Genomic DNA, 23856 nt, shown 5'->3' with positions numbered 1-23856 from the left:
TAGAAATGGAAAGCTGATCGTTAGAACCAGTTACCAGAGAAATGCAAATCAAAACCACAAGGTTATATCCTTTTCTACCCATTAGGATAGCTACCCCACACACCCAAAAAAGAAAATGTTGGTGAAGATGTAGATAAATTAGAACTCTTGTGCATTCTTGGTGGAACTATAAAATGACAAAACTGCTATGAAACTCCTTTTATACTACTAAATTTCCTCAAGATGTTTAGGAAAGAAGTAACATGTGATAAAGCACTTTAGGGAATAAATCCAAAAGAATTGAAAGCAGGATCTCAAATAAATATTTGTACATCCATGTCTACAACAGCACTATTTGCAACAGCCAAGCAGTAGAATTAACCAAATATCCATTAACAGATAAATGGATAAAAAACTGTGATTTATACATAGAGTATGCTATGGTTTAGATATGAGGTATCACACTAAAAAATCCTGTGTTAATGCAGGAGATGAAATGATTATATTATGAAATCTGCAATTAATCAGTGGAAGAATCTATTCAATGGGTTAACAACTTAATCCATCAAATTTGGTAGGAACTGTAGGCAGGTAGGGCATGGCTGGAGGAAGTAGGTCACTGGCGATGTGCCTTTGGTGTTTATACTTTGGCACCTTGATCCCTTGACTTCCCGATTGTCATGAACTGAGCAGCTCTCCTCTCCCGTGACCTTCTGGCACGGTGTTCTTCCTTACCTCAAGCCTGAAACTCTTAAGCCCTAAAAGGAAGATTAAATTGTATCTAGTATATTATTAAGTTGCTCTTATCAGGTATTTTGGTCAAGGCAATGAAATGCTGACTAACACAGAGTAGAATATTATCTAGTCTTATAAAGAAGAACATCCTATCACATGCTACAATATGGGTGAAACTTTATGCCAAGTTAAATAAGACACTGACCAAAAACCAATACTGCAAGATTCCTCTTATACAAAGTCTTTAAAATAGTCAAATTGGCCAGGTGCAATAGCATATGCCTGTAATTCCAGTGACTTGGGAGGCTGAGACAGGAGGAGGATCACAAGTTCAAAGCGAGCCTCAGCAACTTAATGAGGCACTAGCAAGACCCTGTCTCCAAATAAAACATTTTTTAAAAAATGGGCTGTTGATATGCCTCAGTGATTAAGCACCCCTTTTATTAAAAAACAAAACAAACAAAAGCAAAACAGAAAATAGTAAAATAATAATAGATATTATTATTCACCTATACTAATGATGAAACATACAAGTAGATCATACTCAGAGATGCTGAAAGTCTTTATGAGAAATCAGTGGACCTTACAGAACACTATTTACAGTGAAATAATTTTGGAGGCCAATTTCCTTATACCTTAAATGTTTAAATGAATAAAACTTTGGGCCAGGTGCAGTGGCACATACCTAGAGGCTGGGGCAGGAATATTGCAAGTTCAGAGCTAGCCTCAGCAAACTAGCAAGACCCTAAGCAACTCAATGAGATCCTGTCTCAAAATAAATAAATAAATAAATAAATAAATAAATAAAAGGGGCTGGGGATGTGGCTCAGTGGTTGAGCATCCCTGGGTTCAATTCCTCAGTAAAGAAAAAAATAAATGAATAAAAGTTAACCAATTATTTCACTAGAAGAAATATATTTTACAGATAAAACTTTTTTCAGTTTTACAGTGATAATTAAATAAAATAATGGAATTACCTAGCATTGTGTTAAATCTATACAAATTATTAATATTCCTATTATATTTATAAAATACACACAAAAATCTTGGCAGGCTATACCACACTAAATTAAGAATAGTTACTCTGGTGAGAGCAGATAAAAAGCCAGGGCAGAGGCAAGGCATTAGAGGACTTAATCATGGTTATGTTTTGTAGAATTTATTTTTAACCATAAACATCTACCAAACTCATGGTTTAAAGATGCTAATTTCAATTTTAGTTAATAAGACTCAGATCAAACCTTCACAAACATTAGGAAAAATCCACAATTCTCCTTTATGAACTTACTATGCAGACAGTTTTCCCTCCTTCCTCTTGAGAATTCAATAAAAGATAATAGAATTTCTCTATTTCTCTCTCATCCATCTCATGCATTTCCAGAGCCTTTATAAAGAACCATCAACACTGTATGACTGGACATTCAATGACCACTGAGCCACAACCCCTGCACTTTTGGTTAATTTTTTTTATTTGGAGTCTCACTAAGTTGCTTGGGGCCTCACTAAATTGCGAGACGGTCTTGACATTCACGACTGAACCCTGACTGTTGCCAACTTAAAGGAAGTCTGATGTTCTTGTCTCTCCACCCTTAGGAACCACATCCCCTTAATTCGAGCTGGAATCTTCAAGAGTTTTCAGAGACATCAGAAAATATTGTCCAGATGGGAGTCTAAATTTCCCACTATCTGGGTGACTTTCTCAGTGACTCTTAAAACTTAAGACACACATTTAGACATGTTAGTGGGCTAAACTGTGACCTCCTAAGACATGCACATATCTTCATTCCTGGAAACTGAATTTTCACCTTATTTGAAAAAGCATCTTGGCAGATGCTTGGCAGAATCTTGAGATGAGGTGGTCATCTTGCCTTATGCAGATGGGACTCTTATCCAAATGTACTGAAAGAGATATGTGGAGGAGAAAACGCAGAGCAGAAAGTATGTGAAGATGGAGGCATAGATTGGAGCCATGTTGCCACAAAATGAGGAAGCTGGTAATTACCAGGAGCTGCAGAAGGCATGGAAGAGATGCTCCCCTAAAACCTTCAAAGCAAGTGCTACCCTGCTCATGCCTTGATTTTGAGCTCCTGGTATCCCAAACTGTAAAAATGATCCTCTCTTATATTGCCTCCTTTTATTTTTGTCAGTTTTAACAGTCAATGTATCTTCATGGCACCCTACATATTGCTGAAAAGACCCCACTTTCCTTCTGTTGGTACTGCCAATGTGGTTAATCTCAGTCATTTTCCACACTTTGTAATCTACAGCTAAGACTCGTGAACTTGGGATGGGAAGACATTTCTATCTTATTAAGCTTCTATCAAAATGCAAAACTACCTAAAGAAATAACTTTCTGAGTTATATTATTGTGGGGTGCCCTCTATGCTACAGGATCTGAGAAAGGGTGAGAAGGGGAAATGCAAGGTCCAAAAAATTCCAAACACCACTTCTAAGTACTGAGCATGTTTCTTAGAATGACAGATCAACTCCTCTATGATATCAAACCATCAGAAAAACAAAGCAACTAATTATATTCTGAAAATGTTAGAAATATCAGAAAATGACTTTCAATACACAAATCATGGTTGTTTCACCAGATGCCTTTCATTAAGGAAACGGAATGACATAAATTTTCCTCATTTGTGCTGTAATTAGAGTTTCAAAATATGTATTTAGTGCTGTTACAGATTCTGCTAAAAAGTGTTCAGAGCATGGCAGTGGAAAAGAGATTGACCTAAGATGACTGACAGATTTATTTCCCAAAAGGTCTTTAAAGTTACCAATATCCTGGAGGAATTAGAAGGGTCAGAATATGGCACTAATCTTTTGTACACTCATAAACTGGAATATCTCAGCCCATGAAACTAATCTCTTCTCTCAGGAGCAGACTCATATTGGAGAAGCTCATGGGACTCTTGAGCAGAATCCAAATTCCAATTTATTTCTTTTCATTGAGCACCACAATCAATGCTTAGATCACTATGCTTCCAGAAGCCTGACTTAGTACTTTGCTATATAGGAATTTGTAGAGAATGCTATACAACAATGAAAGCTACAAACGGGAGATTGTTTTGTGTGCATGAAACCAGAACACAAGCCAAACAGACATTCAGACAGGATGCTGTTAGCTGAATAAGTAAGATAATTTGAACGCTTAATAACTGCTTAACCAACAGTTCCTCATTCATGGACAATGTTAGAATATGTGCTTCAGATATTTCTTCTATAAACCTCTTTGATGCCAGCTCAGACTCTGAACAATTCTACCATCACATTTGCCTATAAACTTACCTCTTTCGAGGTTCACATCTCCTCTCTGATGCATCAAGCATAGATGTCATATGTCAACTCAAAGGGCAAGAATCTTATTTCTCTTATCCCTCACCTTAACCTTTGGAGTTAGTTGTGACAACACTATTAATTGTAGACAAAATACAACAGAGGAAAAAAATTAATATTGTTATAATGTAGCTTACAACTCTTGATCAGTTAACAAGGTCATCCTTCATTATTGCTAGGTAAGACAATAACACAATGAAAATGACTATAACAAAAAGCTGGTGACCTTAACATTTCAGGTGGCCCCTAGTATAAAGCCTGACTTTGATGTGTTCAAACAAGCATAAATATAGAACTCATGACGAGATCTACAAGGACTGTAAAATCTGAGAGGAAGCTTCTAGAGCTGCCCTGCTTAAGAGATTTAAAAGCAGACAGATCAAAGCATGTGTCATTAAAAATCCTGCTGGTTGTCATGAAAGAAGGGGTAAAATTGTAAACCCATTCAGTTGTATCCATTACTGTAATGACTTGGAATAGGCTAGATGACAAAAATGAAAGGTGAGTAGTATGGGGCATAATAATATTAATCACAGGTCATATGCCACTGGTATTGAATCCTTCTTTTGTGCAGCAAAGACAGCTTTTTTCTTTCTTTCTTTCTTTCTTTCTTTTTTTGGATAGCTATGGTAACAGGTTTTATTTCTGAGTGCCTGGTTTCCTGTCTGCAGACATCTGAGTAATACATCTATCCCAAACATTCATTAGGACATCAAGGATTAGTCAAAAAATAAGATGGACATAAGCCAAAAGATTTCATGCTAAGAAGAAAATATATATATCCACTGAATAATCAAATCAAATTTTGAACAGGTTAAAAGCAACACTGTCATATCATAGTGAATCTCATCAGCTCTCATATCTCATACTTTCCTTCATGAATAGAGTGTTGTAATTACATAGATAGGGAAATGAGAGTTTAGAAATACCTACATGTTCAGCATGCTGAAAGGGAATGTCTGGAATAGATAGGTTTTCTTTTTTAGAAGTTGGAGCTTAGGGCTAGGCATCATGCACAGGCCTGTAATTCTAGCTACTCTGGAGGCTGAGGCAGGAGAATTGAAAATAAGTGAGACCCAATCTTAAAGTAAAAAATCAAGAGGGCTGGGGATGTAGCTCAGTAGTAGAGGGGCCCTGGATTCAACTCCTAGTGCCAGAAAAGAAAAAGCAGAAGTTAATGCTTAGGATAATTTCTGGGTGAACCGTCTTCTTGGGTGAGGCTAATTATATTTGTACGCTCTGTAAAGCCTTCCACTGACAGTGTTTTTCTTAGAGTACTTCCCTTAAAATGCATTCCTCTTCAAATTGATGCTATGCCTCTTTTAAACGGGCCACCCTGTATATTTTGAATGAGCTTTTTTCCAGTAAAGAACCATGTTGATGTAAATCTACGTTGGCAAGAGCGTCATCAGAGTCAGCTGGGAGTGACAGGCATGTTCCAGCCAATTCTGGACAAAGTGTTGAAATCTGCCTCCAAGGCTACAAGAGCAAATGCACAGAAGCATGCCCACATCTTCACAGGGATGACGTGCAGTTCAGCAAAGCCCTGGCTCTGTTAGAACATAAAACACGTACCAGGAGCATTTCTTGAAGGGAAGCCAACCAATCAATCAAGCAAGAACTACATAATCCTTACAGGTTAAAAGGTGCCAGGACTCGCCTTTTTCCTTGAGGGTGGGGGAGAGTTTGTACATGTTGCTTTGCAGGCACACTTCTTTTCTAAGATACAAGAGATCATATTTCTGAATAACAGCCAGCCAGCTCTCATAACATAAATCTACAAACAGACAATACAAACCCACAATTCACATTCCAGACAGAAATCTATGATCTATCAATTTCATATGTTTTTAATTTACGATTGTGATAATGAAAAATTCCAATATAAATGTTAAGATATGGCAGTCTTGCCATCCTAATTTTTAAAATATTTTATGCCAACACATTAAAACCTACTTATTTGATTAAAGTAATAACACTGTTATAATTATGTGGATAAACTAGCGTGGAAAGCACAAGATATATTTTTTTTCAAAATATTTTTTCCACTTACTTCCCCAATATCTAGCCTTACATGTTTAAGAACAGGACTTTGTGCCTGACTCAGAGGAAAAAAATGTAATTCATGTTTAAAAATGTGTCTCAGGGCTACTCATTTGGAAACTAGCAATTTCCCAGTCTCCTTTCTGCATCTTCTGTCATATATTTCATCTCTGCAGTATAAGAGGTATATGGTACAGAGGTGGCTTTTGTCAGACAAAAAGGTTGACATATAGTCTGCTGGGCGTACTTGAATAGCCCAATTCCCATTGCTCCTCCCCTCCATTTCTACAAATGTATCACAAATGCTCTGAAATACCTGGAATTAAATGAAACAAACAGACCCAAGAAACTGACCAACGCAGAGAGTTTGTGTTTGTTTGTCTACATGGTCTCACCCAAGTCCTTTCCTTTAATGCACATCAGTTATCACAAGAAGCCCAAGACTTCTGGGTTGTTTCTCATCACCAGATGGTTCTATAAATCCCCTAATCTGGTTTAAGTACCCAGCCCTCTCCCAATCCCACATTCCCTTCAATGTGGCTTCTAGCAGTCATTCTACAATCTCCTGGTTCCTCAGTGTCTTCCATGGCTCACCCTTGTACCTTCTTGCTCTAACACTCCTGCTGCCCATTTAGAGTGCTGATTTCCTTCCAATGTTCTAACATAGTGGCTGTTTTCCCTTCTGCATGTTTGTACCATTGCTCTCAAAGGAGAAGCAGGTGTCTTTTTTGTTCTTCTCCATTACTTCCAGACCCTCATATTTCATTGGCCCTGAAATATCCTTGAAACTCATACTATTAGTCTGCATCCCTCCAGGTACGAGAGTCTTCCATAGAACTCCAGGTCCATCCCTCTCAGTGCCTAAAGATTCCAGTACCATCTCACTCAACATAAACTCTGACATGATGCATAATGATTATAATTGCCTCCCCTGGTCTCCCAGTTCCTTGGTTTCATTTCAGATGATCATATCCGTAATTCCACTTCAGCTACCTAATTTTCATAACCATAAGCAAGTCCTTTCCATTATGAGTAACTTACCCAATAATTACCATTAAGCATCTCTGGATACTTTCTTTCTTCTAGCTCATTCTCTCTAGCACTATGACTCTCCCAATTTTTCAAATTCTTAGAGCCCTACAATGCATTTACTTTACAGTTCTTTAGTTACCCTCATTCATCGTGGTCCTCTTTTCCTTAACTGCCCTAGAATAAATATGGCATGTGGCATCATGACTCCATCTTTGCACATTTTTCAATTCAGACATAACTGGAATATCTCACTTCAGTTATATCCAGTCTTCTCTCACCTCTGCCTTTATGCCTAAGCAGTCAATAACAGCTGAGGAAAAATACAGCCATAGCAACTTTGAATTTATAAGTACTAGCCTAAAGTGGGTTTTTAGTATTACTGGGAAATGCTACATTCCTATAGCCAGTGTGTTCTCTCTTCCTGTGCTGATCAATCATGTCACTTCCTCTCCTCTCCCTTCAGACCTCCAAGAGCTCACCTCTTTCTAAAGCTGATTAGCTTACTAGTTTATTACTTAGTAGAAGCAAATACACATCTACAGCCAAATTTGCCAAGCTGTTGGCCTTCTATACCCATAGACTTTTTATCTTTTTCAGAAGAATCGTTGCTTTCATTAAGGACACCTTCTTTGCTGCACTAATACTTAAGATCTCTCTGCACCCTTATCGATTCTCCTGTAATTCACTGTAATCTATTATGATGAAATATCCTCCTTCCTATGAGTTCTTCCTCAAAAGCATAAAACACATTGTGAAAAACTACAATTAACAACACACACTTGAGTCACAGCTATCATTCGATTATCTCCCTTATTCTCTCCACCTTACTTTACAGCAAAACTCTGTTAACTATAACCTTTACTTATTCCATCATCTCTTCAGCCTATATGATGTATTCACTGTACAAGAAGACTTTTACCCCCAAAGTCAAACCTCTGAGTAATCCTCTCCCCCACTGTATCAAGATAGGTTGTGTGACCCATAGATTATGGCACAGTGATGGTGTGTCACTTCCAGGTCTGTGTCATAAAAGTCATTATGCCTTGACTTCTGTTATGTTTTAGATAGGAGGGGTCCTCCAAAATCTCATGTGTGAGATATGGCAAAAATATTCAGATTTGAAATGTTTATAAGAGCATAACTTAATTAATGGATTAATCCACTGATATGGATTAACTGGGTGGTAACTACAGGCAGGTAGAATGTAGCTAGAGGAAGTAGGTTACTGGATTATGTCTTTGGGGTTTGTATTTTTGTCCCTGGGGAATACAGCTCTCTCTGCATCCTGGTTGCCATGTCCTGAGCTGATTTCCTCTGCCACGCCTTTCATCCATGATCTTCTGCCTCACCTTGGGGTCAGAGCAATGGTGTTGTCCAACCCTGGACTAAATCTCTGAAACCAGGAGCCAAAATAAATTTTTACTCCTCTAATTTGTTCTTGTCAGGTATATTGGCCACAGCAATGAAAAAGTCAATTAAAACAACCTCTTTTGGATCACTTACTCTGGTTCATATCGTAAGGATACTCAGCCCTCTAAAAAAGCCCATGCAGTGAGGAACCAAAGACTTCTGCCAATAGTCAGAAAAAAAAAAAAAGCTGTCCACAGACAGTACTATTTTGAAAACTGATCTCATGCCCCCAGATAAGCCTTCACTGATAGTTGACTGCAAACTTTTGCAGGAAATCACCATGTGCCAGAATCACCATGTTAAGCTGTTCCTGATTCTTAATTTCAAAAACTATATGACATAATAAGTGCTTGGTTTTAAGCTGCTAAGTTCTGGGGCACTGAATCATATATCTCTCAATTCAGTCTGGTATCATCCTGACTGTAACAAAGCCACATGTGCTGTGGGCCACTAAATGTCCTCCATATGCCAATGCAATGATCAGTCCTCAGCCCTTGTTTTAGTAGACCTACGGGTAACAGTTAATGCAACTGACCATTTTCTCTTTGAAATAGTAGGTTTACTGGGCTTCCAGATATGACTTTCAATTTTCCTTTTTACCCCACTGGTCTCTCTTTCATGGATTCCTCTGCTGGTTTTCCTCATCTCCCTGCTTCTTAATTTTGAAGAGCTCCAACTGTCAAAAATCTTTCCTGTATGTACACCTGATCCCCAGGCAATGGCATTCTAGTCTCACAGTTTTTATTACCTTCTCTATTTTAATGACTTCCAAATGTTGCTCTCTAGTGTCCATATCTTCTCCAAGCTTCACACTCATATATCCAATTATCTAAGAAATTATATTTATTCAGAAATTTAGGAGGCATCTCAAATGTAAATCTTTAAATGTTAGTTTAAAACTAAACTCCTGATTCACCTCTCCTAAATATACTCCTTCCACAATCTTCTCCACCAGCTTAGCAAATGACAGGTCCATTCTATCTGTTTCTGGGGTGCCAAATTTGGAGTCATTCTTGATTCTTCTTTCTTACCCTTCAAATTCTCCTGGCTCTGCTTTTCATATTATAGACAGAATTGTGACCTTTTTTTTTTCTTTAATCACTTATACCTCATTAATTTTTCTTTAATCACTTATACCTCAGTATTCTAGATCATAATCTCACCTGTTTTTTTAATTGGTCTTCCTGTCTCTACCTTTTCTCTGCATTTCTATTTTCTACACAGAATCAGGAATGATTCTTCCAAAGCTTAAGACAGATGGTCTCTTCCTAAGGCAAAAACTCCAACTACTAACCTTTTCACCTTGATACATCACAGTTTTCACCATGGAAATCCCAAAACCTTAATACAGTTTTAAAATACGATATGATCTGACTCATGTATATGGTTCTGACCTCATTTATATAACCCCCCCTCCCTCAAACATGCCAATCACATCCTCTCTCAGGGCCTTTTCATTTGTTATTTCTTCTGCCTGAAATGTTCTTTACCAGATAATCATATAGGTCACTCAGTCATTTTTAGACCTCTGTTCAAATGTCACCTTAGAGAGTCTTCCCCAAAAATCTTACATAAAATTCTATATCCCTTTATTCTGCTTTTTTCATCTTTACTGTGTTTATTACTCTCTAACCCTTGGAATATTTATTTGTACACTGTCTTTTCTCCTATTAAAATGTGTGCTCTACTGGGGCAGAATTTTGTCTATTTTGTTCAGTGCTCTATCCCCAGAAAAGTGACAAGTATATATCAAATACACAGAACTTATTTTTTTTAATCAATAATTCCTTTTGAAAGGATAATAGGATATTTATCTCTTGAATTTCACTCTGGAGAGTTAGTCTTGAAATAGAGAAAACTGTCTTCAGAGCAAGATGGTTTTGTCTGCATAGTCCATCAGAAATGCTAGATGTGTTCTGAGATTATACTCTTACAATTTAGTAAAAAGTTAGGCACAGTTCTCACATAAATAATGCCTCTCTTCTATGCCTCAGAAGACAAGTGCCACCAGTGGAATTAATATTCCCAATGTGAACAAAAATACAATTTTGTATTCTGCTATTTCAGAAGGATTATCTTGGAAGAAGTAGCAGGCATTAGCTTGCTGAAAGATGTTTTAGACTGGTCTAGTCAGACTGAGGCCTCACTTTCCAACTATTCAGTGTTTAAGGAATACGCTTGTGGCTTATCAAGCTTAGTATGAGGTAATAACTCAAAAGTGTCACTTCCTTTTAGGTAAAGTGAAGCTGTTAAGAAGATAAAATTGATCATGATTCATTTAAGTATATAAGTCCCTGGCTGGGGGAGGAGGGAAAGGGGTGGGGGGGGAGGGAGAGAGAGAGAGAGAGAGAGAGAGAGAGAGAGAGACTCTTCAAAATCTGATTCCAGTCTACCTCCATGATCCTCTTCCCCAGAGATATTCAACTCACCAAACCCGTGCATACCTCATATCTTCCCACACTGTTCCCACAGTGAGAGGGACTCATCTCCTTCAGGCCATTTTCTCTCTATACTTCTATCTAGTTCTCTCCCTGCCAAAACCTTCTATGCTTTTTGTCCATGTCAGATTCCTTCCTGGACCACATTCTACTTTTTGTATCATGTCAAAATGAAACATAAACCTAATTAGGTTGCCATGAATATTAAACAAGATAATCTAAAATGATGCTAAGGAAGTTGCTTGAGACTTTTCATGACCACTGCAACTTAGGCATGAAGTCTGAGTGATTCCCATAACCAGATGGTCTTGGTTCTTAGTAATGATAACTACTGTTTTATAATTATTTGAGTAGGGATACTTGATTCCTCACTAGATCATAATCCTTGAGAACAAATACAATGGACCAAATAGTATCCCATATACAATGTACACAGAGTAGACACAGCAAATTACTTGAAATAAGCATCTAAACTTCATAGGCTCCAATCACACTCTGTGCTCCATGCATACAATTTTTACATTATTACTGAATAGTACTTTATTCTTTTCAAAAGATCTTTGTGTTAAATATATCATTTAAACTTTAAATAATATTATAAAGCACATATGCTTTAGAAATAGTTCTATTCATAGATGAACTTAATTATGGTCCATGGAATTTAAATGAGCCTCTAGGACTCCCATAGTGAGTGAGCAGCAGAATCAGGCTAGGCTTTAGATATCTAGAGCTCCTCTTGTATCACAAGATAGAATGAGGTGAATCAGTTCCTCCCTTCACAAAGCGTGTTCTCTAGGCAGGCTTTTCTCATCTGGGGCTAATTTTGCTTCCCAGTGGACACTTGGCAGTTTGCAGATATTCTAGATTTTCACAATAGGGCAGGAATTACTGTCACACAGTGTTTAGTGGCCACAGCTGTTCCTAACCTCCTACAATGCACAGGATAGCCCCCAGGACCAAGTATTATTCTGGCCTGATTGTTACTAGTATGGAGGTTGAGAAACTCTGCTCCAGATCTGGCTCCACAATGAAAGGCTGTGAAGTATCCACAGAAAACCTTATCAGAGATGGTCGAGGAGAGACTTTAGAATGACAGACTGAGCTGGAAATGCCAAGCTGAGGAGTATGAACTTGAGCCTATAGATCCAATTGATTAACTATGGCTGGTGGGCCAAATCCAACTTATCTTTTAAAAAAAGAAGGTTTTATTGGAACATACTCAAGCTCACTTGCACAGATGTGGCTGCTTTTGAACTGAAATGGCAGAGTTGAATATTTGCCACAGAGGCTATATGGCTCAAAAGTTCAAAGTATTTTCTTTCTAGCTCTTTGAAGACAAAATTTTACTCACTTCTAACTATAGACAGTAGCAGAACTTTAGGATAATTAGTGAGATTGTGTAAGGAGGGCATCCTTAAGGGGAAGGGACTGATGGCATAAAAAAAGTTAAAGAGATTATTGAACCAGATCAAAACACAACACTAAGTACTAAAGTAAATGGTAGTGTTTGGAAAGAACAAAACATCAAGAGGTATTAAAAGAAATAATCCATTGTATAGTGATGCTGCCACATCAATATTTATAGCAGCTCAATTCATAACAGCTAAATATGGAACCAGCCTAGGTATGCTTCAATGGATCAATGGAAATATACATAGTGAAATATTAGTCAGCCATAAAAAAAGAAATTATGGCATTTGCCAGTAAATGGATGGAACTGGAGAATATCATGCCAAGTGAAATAAGCCAATCCCAAAAAACCAAAGGCTAAATATTTGCTCTGATATGTGGATGCTAACTCACAATAAGGGGTGGCAGGGATGTAGAGAAGAATAGAAAGATTAGATTAGACAAAGGGGAATGAAGTGAAGGGAGGGATATGGGAATAGGAAAGATAGTAGTATTATTTGGGCATAAATTTCCTACAGTCACATACAAACATATAACCGATATAATTCTATATCATGTTCAACCAGAAGAAGGACAAGAAGTTGTATTCTTTGTATATATGTCAAAATATATTCTATTGCCATGTATAACTCTAGTGAATACAAAAAAAAAGAAGAATTCATAGACCCAGGCAAAAGGAGGGCAAAGCAGAAGTCAAGCATGATTAGGAGTGGTTCACTGAAAAAACAGTGGCCCAATAAACAGAAATATTAAAAAAAAACAAAAAATAGAAAGCAAGAACAGTATGCTTGCTTGTGAGCATGTCAAATTTAAGGTAAGAGAGGATCTTTCAAGTGGAAATGTCTAGAGGAGACATATGCAATGAAGCCAGTGATATGAGGGTTAAGAATCAGATTTTGTAAAATGAGCTGAGAGCAGAGTTGGGGTACAGGTCAGACACACATGGATAGGGAACATATTAAAATGAGGTCAAAGAGCTAAGTATATAACTGGGAAATGAAGACAATGGAGGTGGAAGAGAGAGATCTCACAGAAACTGTTAACATATTGAATGAAACAGTTTCATGTAGGGTTGAGCCTTCATATCAACTGCTAATAATATATAGCTATGGCTGACACTGAACATATTGACTAGTGATCTCCCATGTAAAGATAATACTGCCTTTAGTTGGCTTAAGTGTGCAATTGCTCATCGGTCAAGAAAACCCTGTAAGTGAATGTTAGAGAATGCTTCTCCTTAATCATTCCCAGCTGGTACACCCGTGACTTTCCTTGAAGCATTTATTAATTTTATTCCAGGGCAAATCATAGTCCCCTGGAGTCCCTATAGTAGTATAAAAGAGAGAAGGAGGTGATGAGTCAAGATGTTCCTTTGAAAGTCAAGTTGTTTTCAAAGGATGGCTTTGGCATCACTTGCTTATAATCTTGGCATCTGGGACCTTTCCGCAGACCTACTGCAGGTACAGGGCTGCCTTCAGGAGTGTGACTACACAGTAACACAGGATTCCACTCTCAGAAGGGCTCTGTGTGGGATTGAATGTCTGTATTCCATCATGAAATTTGTAATTTTTTTAAAAAAACAAAGGGCCCTGGATTTTCATTTTACCTAGCCCTGCTAATCATGGAGTGACTACTGTGTGAATATTCCAGCCTAGAAATAAGTTCTCCATAATATTATAGTGGTGTAAAAAAAATTGATTCTTTGCTAATCTCAGCTTTCACTTATTTGCTTGGAGGTCCCCTACTTTAAAATACAATTTGTGCCCCTTAGAAGTAGAACTTTGAATATGCCATTAGCAAGTATGATATTGAATGAGACAGTGTGCATCTGTACAGCTACCAGATTGAAAATTAAAAGGCAGGGTACTAACACTGTACATGCAGCTTAGGAACTGGAATCACCCAAACCAAGTTCATCAGGTGAGAAGAACCTCTGCAAGAACCAATGTCCCTCTTCCTTTCAGAAGCACCAATGATTCAGGGGCCACTGATTTGTTACATTATTTGGTTTCACTTCTACCAAGTTAATTTCAGACATAGGTGGTGTTCCTTATTGAATTTTCAAAGGTGGAATTAAATACTAAGATGATTATTTCCTTTCCAAGTTCCTTTCAGTTATTCTTATTGCTTTAAGGAAGAAGACTTATTTGGTCTTTTACATGTCTATGTTTCTAACTAAATGCCATTTTAAACAGAGAGCAGACCTCAGACTTAGAGTCTTTCACTGATTACAGTAATTAGATAAACTTGAATCTATTTTGCCTTTTATATTGTATTTTTTTTCACTTATCTTCTATGCATGGTAAATGATACTGGTTTCCAATTTATTCCAGTAATGATGTAAAACTTCAATTTTACACCTATGGACCTTTAAATAAAATGTAAATCTACTAAAAATATTAAATGCAAAGCAGTATGAATGGTTTACGGATGGACCTGAAGCTGTGAAGGTGAAACCAGAGAGATCATGGCGTTAATGACACCGCTATTGTTATTAGTATGGGGACTTTATTAAAGTAAGTCTGGTTCTATTCATAGGAGAGCCATACAAATTGCAGCCTTGTGCGTCATGAGCCTGCAATTCATATATGTTTTAGTTATTACTACCCATAAATCATATGCTGTTCTATTTGGCACTCACTCAATAGAAGGTCGTAAAAAACACACACTGCACAGAATAAAGCAAGTAAAACAAATACTATAAACCTAAAGAAGGTAAACAAACAAAAATTATAATCCAAGTAACCTTATTATTCAGAAAATTGCTTGCTTCAAAAGGTCAACTACATGTATTCACCATTATAACTATAAATGTAAAATTAGCTATGTAAGAAAAAGAACAGGTACTCAACTAATAATACAAAGAGGAAGTCACTTTATTTTAATATTAGCCAATTTGATCAGAGGGCTGTCTCATAAAGGTAATGGAAAGGAAATATGTTGGTTTGAAATTATTGCAATGCAAAAATTAATATGTATTGAACAGTGGACAAAATATTTATTTTAAAATAATATTTCTATGAAAGCCTCTTCAAAGAGATATTCTATTATTTAATTTTAGTTATTCTAAAGATCTACTTTAGAAAAGTGGTGTTTAGTTTCTGCTGAATAAAATTTCTCCAAATTGTCATACTAAAAAAAGAACTCTGGAGGTCGTTATTTCAAATTTCTCCTAAAAATCTTGGCATTTCTTATGAGCTTAGGAATTGGTATATAATTTAACCAGCATGAATTCTAAGAGATAATGATTAGTCATCAGAGTTTAACCAGCTAGTTATTCAGTAATTTCCCAAGAATTTAAAATATATTTATGTAGGATTTTTTTTCAGAAATACGAAAAGGATATCATTTCCAAAGTATAAGCTAAATATTACTAAAATGCATATATATGACAAATTATTGTAACTCTATTATACACACATTCATTCATACATACTAAAGTCAAACTATATCAATTAGGTGTGCATAAACCCAGAATACATACACACACACAGACTCACTGGGTTTGAAACTTCTTTCCATATGGAAATCACATGTATGGATTCCCTTGAGTAAGTTCTGCACAAGGAGTCTAGTAATGGAAGAGAAGACAAGTTCTTCAGTTGTTCAAACAACAAATACTTGCTGGACTCATACAGTTTATACCTGGAACTTCACAATGGATGTAAAGATTGATGGAAAATGAGGTTCTGACATTTAGGCACAGTCCATGGACATAGTCAACACATATAACAGATACATGAAATATAAGATATCATAAGATAAAATGGCCAAATAAATGGAAAAAAATTGTGCTTGAGAAATTCAAGGAAAGATATCACTGAATGAAGGAGGCAATTTGGGTCCAATGCATATTTGCTCATGAAAACTGAAAGTCACACCTCCAATCCCATTGTTTTTATTTTCTTTCCTCTCATTTAAGCTTACATTTTACTTATGATATACTGAACCAAAGAAAACAATCTTAGAAATGCTATTTTAAAGAGAAAAGACAATAGCATTTGCCTCTGGTCCCACATCCAGTTCCATCCTAAAAGCAGATATCTACTAAGCCAAAAGGACTATTCAGTCATGGTGGGATCTGGCATGAAGGTTGGAGATGACAGGAAGGAGAACTGTTCAAGGTAAGATTGGCCTTGCTCCTCCTGTCTGGCCACCTGGTCACTCAGAGTCAGCCTGTGAGTCAGCCCAGATCTGGTTACCAAGCAGTTTGCTGCTCTGTTGCTTAGTAACTTGAGCTTGTGGACCATCATTCCCAGCTGGCTTTTCTGGAACCAAACTTTCATAGATTTCTGACTTGATCTTTCTTCTGAGACCTGAAGTCTGTCATGCTTTTTTATGGAATCTCTGATAATAAAATTATTCTCTGATTGGTTTTGCTTTATCTAAAAATCACTCCTGTAGTATTTAAGAATCATTCTGAATCAGAATGTCCTTGACCCTAAAGCCCTTCTTCATCAAGGACATATATTTCTCCTATGCATACACATATATTTACCAAAAAGAAGGATGTCTACTTTCAAAGCCACATGTATAAACAAACTGAGACTCCATACCAAGCGTTCTGTTCTACCTTTCTGTTAAGTACCATTTTATAAGATCTTTGAATATTCATCATGATAGTTTCAATATACAGGTAGGATAGGATAATAAATGTGAAAGTGACTTTTAGCCTAAACAGAGGTGGTAGTGACAGAAAGAAAATAGGACAGAGAGTTAGCCAGATGTGGGTTCAAGTTTTGACTCTGCTGGTTTCATGATATAAATGAATGATCTTGGTTATGTATTTTTTTGAACCATAAAGTCTGCATATAAAAAGTATAATGGATAATATTTAAATTCAATCCTAGTTGTTTTGAAGGATTAAAGTACATAAAGTACTTGATACACGCAGGAGCTAAATTATTCATCATGATGGTATAATAAATATAAGGTTTAAAACATGTTACTATGAAAGTGAGGTTTCAACTTTTTAAGATTTCATTTTGAGGATAAGTACTTCAGCTGATATAGTTAGAGAAATTTGTGCCCTTGAAATCTCACAAGATGATCTTTCCATTCTCATACACAATAATAAAGATAGATTTGTTAAGATGACATAAAATTAAAAATTAAGAATTAGTATAATATTTATAAATGTCCATATTTTCTACCTAAAATCATGGCTTCCAGTTGATGTCCTAGAATAAAAACTATTAATTCTTTCTTTCTCTCTCTCTCTCTTTTTTTTTTTTTTTTTTTTTTTTTTTTTGCAGTGGTGGGGATTGAACTCAGGACTGCACACATGCTAGGCAAGGCAAGTGACAGGCTAGAAGCCTATGCATGAGTCACAAAATTGTTATAGATTTATGTTTGTCATTTTTACCTGGCAACATCTACTTCATTCTCTTAGAGCAGCAAGCTGGAACTTGTTTTTACTTATCTAAAATGTACTCTACTTTGTTATCAGTTTGTAAATTTAAATAATAATTTTTTTACTTGTAAATATCAAATGTCTTTATAACCATATGATTTTTGAAAACAGAGCCTAGACTTCAAAAAGGTTGAATAACTAAAGTCAAATATCAAGTGGGCTGCAGAACTGAAAATACATGGTTTCAACTATACTAAATCAATCACAGGTTTAAAAACATGATTTTTTTTGTTGTTGTTAAGTAATTGCTTTCCTGGTAATATTGAATTTTCTTCTTAGTTATCTAAACTCACAAGAACATTTTATTTACAAAGAATAATTTAAAAAATTAAAGTCAAAATTTAAATTATTTAAATGAACTTTGATATTCAAGTTTTTATTTTCATCTCAAAATTTCTACTGTTTTCATGGAAGAATATTCTTTTGTTTGAAAATATTCTCACTACTATTAGCAAGGCTTTATTTGGTACAGATAGGCTTAATATTTTTCTCTTTCTTTAAGATAAATGTCAATAATCACCAGAAGTACACAGGAGTAAGCTGTTAGGGTATTCAATGTTTCATTTTTTAATCAATAGCTAGTTGTCACATTATAATCACTGTAATGTTATAAACATTACAAATCAATTGGCATGTTCTTTACAAAAGCCTATCTAGGGTCTTCTGATTTCAGGTAAGGTTAATAATGCCTTCCAAATGCCTTCAAAAAGCTAAAGACACCCTCAACTTGCAGTGCCCTCATGTACCATGATTCCCATAAAGCTAACAGCAAATTATAACATCAATACAACTTAAGTCTGACTGAATGGCCCCTCCGAAACATGGGGAAGTTACTTCCTGGTGTGTTCCCCAAATGATTCCCCTGGAACTTTCTCTCCACCTCCTGGTGTCATACTGCATACAGCCCTCACCTAGGTTCCTGTCTTCCAGATGAACACCAGAAATGCTTTTCCCTGGATACTTTTACCACAAAAGACATAAAAATAAAAGGTTTAAAGATAAGTAGGACAAATGTAGATGTGGAACAAAGGAGAAAGGGTCCTCAAACAAAATCACTAAATAAGGCCTTGAAAAACCTACTCAGTTTGTGTATGTATGCGTATGTTTGTGTTGTGTGTATTTTTAACCTCAAACTCTAAATGGTAGGATTTCTCCTTTATAGGTAACAAATGATTTCTTCCCCTTTCTATGACTTCAAGGAAATTTATAGAATAGTTCTTCCTTAAGCAGCAATAAAAGCAACCACAGTTGCTAAAGAAATAATGACTCAAGAAAGCAAATGTTTATTTTGTTATTTTATTTTTAAAATTTTTTATTTATTTATATTTTAGCAATCTAGGGATGAAACCTAAGGTCTCATGCATGCTTATCAAATGGCCTACCACTGAGCTACACCCCAGCCCCAAATATTTACTTTTAAACTTTATACCTAATGCTGATGCTTGATAAAAAGAAATTTATAATGTACAAAAATGATTAAAAACATTTATCAAGCTCCTTCAAAATCTTCAGGATCTCCTCAAAGTCTCTTGAAAGAGACTTTTCAAAATACAAATTTTAATTTTAAAGGAATTATTCTGTTGTTTAAGAATGTTACTAAGTACTTCTACGTTTAGGTATGCTGTATGTAAAATCACACATGCATATACAGAAATTATAAATATATTTGAGTATTACCAGGAACATCATGTTCCTCAAAGAAATCATATTGCCTAATAGCATTTATGTATACTATAAAACATCTCCCTCCATTCAATATATTAAGCACAGTATGAAATAAAATATTTGATATGAGAATCTTCTCATCTAATTCTTAATCAGGAATATAATCCCCATCACATTATATCAGATATAATATTCAGCTTTTATCAAATTTGGAATTTTAAAATGTTTTTGAGAGATAATACACAAATAACCAAACTTGAGGGACCTTGATGAGTGCTAGCTATAAATATTAGTTATTAATGGTTAATGTTTCTAAAATAGCTTGACAATACATTGTAGTTTAAATGGACTATTAAAATTCAGGAAATTGCATCTTCATCTCCACTATGACAAAATGACTCAATGTATTCTGTTGTGACTATATGTTTGCTTAGATTGAAGTATGATACTGAATGTCATAGTTAATAATATTCTAAGATTCGATAAACAGTTGACTTTTTAGAGCTAAATGAATGTATACTGTTCCATAGTTTAAATGAATGATTCAGATCTATGTGTATCAATACAGCTAAATTGCCATACTATAGAATGAAAAAAAGCAAGTTGCTAAAGGGTATATATGATAGTTGTTCTTTTTTACTCCATAACATGGCATTGTGAGTTAATTGTAAACAACAAACAGTGGCACATTTGCATACACATAAAAATAAAGACATGTAAAGAAGAACACACTGACTTCAGTATCCTCTGAGAAGGTAGAACAGTAGGTAAAGGATGAGTGATGGCTTTAGCAGAATCCATTACACTTGATTTTTTACCAAAGCAGGGACTGGGGATACATCTCAGCATTAGAACATTTGTCTAGCATGCTAGAAGCCCTTGGTTTAATTCCCCAATAACGAACACATACACACACATACACACACAAATTGATACAAACAGTGATAAAATACTGAACATTTTTAAAAGTGATGGATATTTGACCTTGTATAATATAAATGTGAAAAATATAGTGATTTAAAATGTCTATAACTAATAATAAATTACTTTGTAAAATAATGTGGAATAAAAGTGCAAAAGTGTGGTAATATAAATATGACTACACAATAATTATCAAAGACTAAAAACAATCAGTTCTAACTCACTCGTCTATGACTTTAATTAGACCTAACCCAAAGGAACTGTGTTAAAAATTCAGTGAAGTGAAAACCCTAAAAGATATATAGAATTTCCTGTTTGATTTTTCTGGAATAAACCTGTATTGGAAGTCAGTTTTCTTTAACAAAGATTCCAGTGACCTTGGAATTCCTGCTGATGTCGGAGGGAATCCCCTAGTCAAATGAAATCAGAGTCCTGTGTACAATCACTAGACAACAATGTTTCATATATTAAGTAAAAATGGTCAGAGTGAGAGCAAGCATGGATGAAAAAGAGTTCTAATCTAACACACAGTACCAGGCCAAATACTAGTGTACTATAAGTATGGGCCAGTGATATAAACACTACCAATAAGCATTGAGAGAATAGCCCAGGCAAGAAGTACTTCAGAAATTTAAAGAAGGAAGAGATTATTTCAAGATGAGAGAAAATGAGGAAATCAAAGGCACTTGAGAGACTGTGGAAGGCAGCAGGCAGAGAAGGGACACCTGCCCTATGATCCTGCCTAACACCGCTCCTCTCTACCTTCCCCATTCTCACAGTCATAAGACAGAAACCCACTCTTTGAATTCTTGGTCTCACCACATATATTCATGCCAATCCATTCACAAACAACTGACAGGGTAACCTGGAAATTTAAATATGATCCTAATGGTTTACACAGACTGAAGCTGGAGTAATGTACATATAACACATAAGAAGGAAATATTAGCTTATGACACTCATGAAGTACCAGTCCTGTGTGACACATTTTAATTTGTACACAACTGTACTTAATAAAACCAAAGCCTCAAATAGATACCACTTCCAGGAATTTGAGTAAACAGAGAGATTGAGGTTACACACTCTCTGCTGGAGTCACATGGCGCCTGGAGTATTGGGCCAACTCAGTTTGCTGCTCTGTAAGTGGGTCATGAAAACCCAAATAAAGCCTAAATAAGAACAAGCATGATTAACTCCGTAAATACAGTGTATAAACAGGTGAAATAACGGGGGATTACTTAAGGAAAGAGAAGACTTTTTACAAAGCTCAAGGATACTAAAATGTTGATCAATGGGTTTGTTCAGTAGATACCTATTACGTATCCACAACTGGCCATCACCATGCTGAGCATGGGTGTACCAAGATGAATAAAACAGTGTTCTGGCTCTCTGGTGGGTTACTCCAAGACTCTTGCCTTAGGGGCTACTTAATGCAAATGAGCAAAGATTCAAGCTGAGGGGTTACCAGAGCAAATCCTGGACCCACAGATAACAGTTGTAGGAAAGAAGAATTCAATTCTTCATAATCAAACTCTTTTCAATCAACAGGTCTATTAAACAACTCTCCTCCAAAAGGCATGAGGAGAGGGCCAAGAACTTTTTATTAGGGATGTTATTCTTGGAATTCCATGATGATAGAGGATGAACCAGGTTGCAATTAACATACTAGAATGGAGATGGGCTAGCTACACATCATATCTGTTTTATCTTATTCCTTGGAACAATGTTGAGATATGTTTCTCAAATTCCTTTGCAAATTAATGTGGCACAGAGATGATTCTAATGAGAATACCATTATGTATGCTTGTAGGACTGCCTCACAAACATATATGATACCCTCCTTGCTCCTTCTCCCTGAACTCGGCTGAGCCTGGGAACCTTGGGAATCATGTTAGCAAACAGCAGAACTACAAGACGGAAGGATCCTTGGTCCCTCAAGCACCTAAATCAAGCTGCTTCCTCACAAATAGCAGAAGCAAGAAGTAAATAATCACTAAGGCAATCGACTGAGATTTGTTTTTGTAGAACAGCAACATCACCTTAACTAAAACAGATATCTGTCTTGTGACATGATTTATTTTTTCTACTAGAATGTAAATTATTTTAAACCAAGAAATGACTCTTATTCCTCTTTGAGCACAAAATAGGCACAAAACAAACACTTCAAATATATGCATATCAAATGAAAGGAAATACCAGTGGTAAGACCTAGTATTGTGAGGCAGGATCATACAAGGCATGTATTGAAATAGTTGATAACTTAGGGGAAAGCAGAAGATGTGAACATGGTGGTAATAACAAACAATAAGTTAGCAAGTGTGTGTGTGCGTGTGTGTTTGTGTGTTTGCAAATGTTTGTTACATTTTTTAAATTCTGTGTAATGCTTTGTAAAAATTTTGAAAGCAAAAATTGGATGATATTTTTCAAAGGATGCCTCTGCATATTATGAAAATCTTGAGACGCATTGAAACAATATGGAAAATTTGAGAGACTCTTTCTGTCTCCTTTGCTGGATGGTTTTAGTCCATGAGATATACTGTTTCCTCTTGAGTTAATTGGGAATCAATATGATATTTCTTTTATTATCAATACCCATTGCTCTCTTTGTGACTCTCTGATCTGGCTGAGACCTGATAGAACAAAATGAAATATTGGTTGAAATCATGCTCTTGGAGTTTTTCCAAACAGCACCAGAAAAGGAAGTGCCAGAAATTTCAGAAGAAAGCCTGTTTTCATGAGATTTCCTGCCTTCCTTACATCTCAACATGTCCAAATAGTTCAGATAACCTTCTGTTGAACTCTAGGTTGCTTCACTCAGACTAGAATCAAGCAGCAGAGTTCAGACTCATCCACTCAACCATGGGTACAATTTAGGAACTATAACAATAAAGCAACTCAACCAAAAGGGACAGAGGATACCAAACTTCTGGTCCTGGCTGACTATGAGCTGAAGCCAACTTTCCTGCTTTGGCACCCGACGATGCCTGGTCTTGAGCCAACGCCCTCCCATGGAGTATTTCCCTGTGTTTGTTTCATTCACTGCTTATCACTGGCAAATTTTTCAACAATATTTTCCTTATAGAGAAATCATCATTTTCCAATAATTTTTAAAATTGAAAAATCCAATGTTTTAATTTTCTTCTGACCATTATATACAGCTAAACCCCCATACCATCTAGTTTTTAAAATCTTGGAAGCAGTAAGAACATTTTCCCCAACTATACACTTAGCTATTTAAAATTAAAATGTTGAAATTGGACATGGTTTTGCCAAGTGACATGCCCTTTGCTTCTTCTGTCATCTTCTTTCATCTGTGATATGAATGCATTCCTGGGTACAGCCATGCCACTAGGTTAAATCTTGATTCTACATTCTACTGCTTCCTCCCTTAAAGACCTGTTTCTGTTTTTTTTTTTTTTCCATTCCAGGCATATACTTTCATTTGCTATAAAAAAAAAAACCTGTATAAAT

General features: G+C 36.0%; 1 protein-coding gene across 2 annotated transcripts in view; it reads right to left on the bottom strand.

Annotated features, from left to right (window-relative positions):
- Positions 1-23856, bottom strand: part of Pde4d (phosphodiesterase 4D) — a 1049725-nt gene that overhangs the window by 663502 nt on the left and 362367 nt on the right. The gene's annotated exons all lie outside the window — the stretch shown is intronic.

This window comes from Callospermophilus lateralis, chromosome 5 (assembly GCF_048772815.1).
Source record: "Callospermophilus lateralis isolate mCalLat2 chromosome 5, mCalLat2.hap1, whole genome shotgun sequence".
Taxonomy (NCBI): domain Eukaryota; kingdom Metazoa; phylum Chordata; class Mammalia; order Rodentia; family Sciuridae; genus Callospermophilus; species Callospermophilus lateralis.
This window is presented reverse-complemented; position numbering and strand designations above follow the sequence as displayed.